Genomic DNA, 2,700 nt, shown 5'->3' on the forward strand with positions numbered 1-2,700 from the left:
TGGGCGCCTAACGGGTGGGAGCGATCGTATTTTCGAGATTTTTTAAAACTGCTCGTCGGAATGAAGCAAAAGATATGGCGTTGGAAATATATCATCGAGCCGCAACTTTTTCATTTAGATTACACTCTCTAATTCTTTACGGTTTATGAGCTGTTTTATATTTATCAAAACCTGAAATCCTATTTTTATTATATTTTGATTTTCATGGTATGTTTTTTGCTGTAGTTTATTAACCGTTGGTCCGAAAAAGGCGTGTGATATGGCGTAGGAAACCTGTGGACCAGGCACAACTTTCACATCTTGGTTATTTGTTGCGATTCCTCACGATTTTAATTGAATCTTGAAAATGGTGTGGCTGCCTACGAGTGGCACTGAGCGTATTTTCATAAACTTTTCCATACCGTTCGTCAGAACAAATCAAATTATACGGTGTTGGAAAGATATCGACGAGACACAACTTTTTCATGCATATCATCTTTTTAAATTCTTTATGGTTTAAGAGTTCTTTTGATTTTACTAAAGTGCAGACACTGTTTTTCGCGACTCCAAAATAGACGCGTGAATCGCATCAAGGTGAAGATAGCATTGCTTCACACTGAAAACCGCACTACATGCGATGGGCAAGAGAACTGCATGATTTTCTTTTGTCCAACGTGAATTTTTCCCATACGCAAAAGTGGAGTGCACTTCACATCATGCGCGAATAAACTGCAACGCTATAGAGAATTGAACCTCATTACTTTGTCGTTTTCATAACAATTTTTCTACACTTATGATATGAACAAGATCACATGGCGGACCACGCTGCTTCAGACGAAAAGCCACACTACATCCGATGGGCAAGTATATTGCATGATTTCTGTTCTATTTTTTAAATGTTTTATGAACGACAGTGGACCGCAAAGGCAAGGAAAGTGAATGGTTACAAGTATCGTAAAGTAAACTCCATATTACTACCAAGCGCACTTCAAGAGATGATGCAATTAACTATTTTCGAAACACATGGTAGTGGATAGGACGTATGTGGTGAGGAGTAAAGGGAACGGCAACACACGAATAGAAGAAACCGCATGACCTTTTTTATCATTTTCAACCCATCGCGAGATGTGAACCACATGCAACAGTTCGTTGAACTACAAATCCCCGGGAGTTGTCACCCTTCACTCACCGCACTACAACCTCACGCGCTATGAGCTACCCGGATGCATGCCCCATACAATGAAAGCACATCATCGCTAAAATTTGAGATAAGCAACACCAAAATCCAGTTAAACGCTTGACAGCAAAAGAAGCAGATCGAAGCACGGTTGTGGGCAAATTACAATTAAAAATTAGGTATAGCGAGCTGCACATCTCGCTCCTACCTAACTGCATCATTCCTCGAACCTTACTACACATGTCTCTCTCGTAATAAAATGTTGAAGGAAAGGTCTTCACAATCTCTGGTCAGTTGTTGGACGTGATCGGAGCGTCTTCTGTCCACGCCGGAGCTGCTAGAAAAACACGGGGACCGCCCCACACTCACTGCAGTTCACACATGCAGCATCGGACTGCACATACTCACCGTCCGCACTACATGGAGGAAAAGAACAGAGATGTCAGGATCTGCACTGGGTGGGAGGAGCACAGGATTGTGCAACAGGGTGTGGGCGATGCCAATTGTCAGCAATAGATGGTCGTCCCAACCATTATCCTGGAAGGAACCATCACTGGTGGAGGTCGCCACCCAGGATCTACAACCATCCAAGCTAGATCTGCCTCAGGCCACACCGACTGAGGGCCTTGGCAGATACGCCCGGCACGATGACGCATGGAGGAAGGTGGAGGAGAGGCCGTGCTCAGTGACATGCCTGATCTAGCAGCGACGCGACGTGATGTACTCGTGGAAGGAGGTATGCGCAAGGAGGACAGGGCGGCCCGACCTCTGTTCCATGGAGGCGGCGGTGTTGCGGCTCCGAGATGGCGGACGTCGTTCGGATCTCGAGTGATGACAGAGGATGGATCCAGTGGCGCGGAAGAGGGTGGCTAGAGGCGGCGGGGCAAGAGAAGGTGCATACGTGGGCGGCGAGGCTGGATCCAGTCATATCCGTGCAGGGGAGGCGCCGTGGAGCACGGGCAGAGCACATCGTGGCGACCGAGGGAGGTGGGAGGAGGCGCCATGGGTGGGGTGTTGGAGGGGAGAGAAGGTGGACATGGTGGGAGGGATGGGTAGGTGGGGGTTGAACGGATAAGGTGGCTACGGAAGGGACTGAACCGGGGTTGTGTGGGAGGTCGCCAGGGTGGGGATAGCATGGTGAAGAAGGTGGGTTGAAGCCTTGAGGGTGGGGGTGGGTGGGATCATGGGGATTCCCTTTGGTTTGGATCGAGGTTCTGTTTAGAAGGGTGGATAGTTCCGAACCGATGTTAAAATAATGTCTTAAGCGGTGTTGTCAAAATAGACCAAAGGGTATAGAATGAGTTATTCTTAATCTGAGATAATCTTACGATTGTTTCATAAATAAAATTTATTTTGTATACAAATAGTTACATGCATATTAATTGAGTATATAAAATTTGACATAAGAAAACAATATAGGTCATAAAACCAGAAAAATAACATTTTATGTGTATTTTGCACTATGCTATTACGTTTGTTACTTTACATAGTGTAAAATATTTTTTGTGCCGATTTAATATTTTCTTACATTCTCTTTTTAGGTA

At 45.4% G+C, this 2,700-nt stretch overlaps 1 long non-coding RNA gene across 1 annotated transcript; it reads right to left on the reverse strand.

Moving 5' to 3' along the window:
* Window positions 1-1,057: 1,057 nt before the first annotated feature.
* On the reverse strand, window positions 1,058-2,328 carry LOC123429998. Its single transcript, XR_006622817.1, has 2 exons — window positions 1,687-2,328; window positions 1,058-1,572 (listed from the first exon to the last, which is right to left on the reverse strand). It is a non-coding gene; the product is annotated as an uncharacterized LOC123429998 (long non-coding RNA).
* Window positions 2,329-2,700: the final 372 nt, after the last annotated feature.

This window comes from Hordeum vulgare, chromosome 2H (assembly GCF_904849725.1).
Source record: "Hordeum vulgare subsp. vulgare chromosome 2H, MorexV3_pseudomolecules_assembly, whole genome shotgun sequence".
NCBI classification, from domain to species: domain Eukaryota; kingdom Viridiplantae; phylum Streptophyta; class Magnoliopsida; order Poales; family Poaceae; genus Hordeum; species Hordeum vulgare.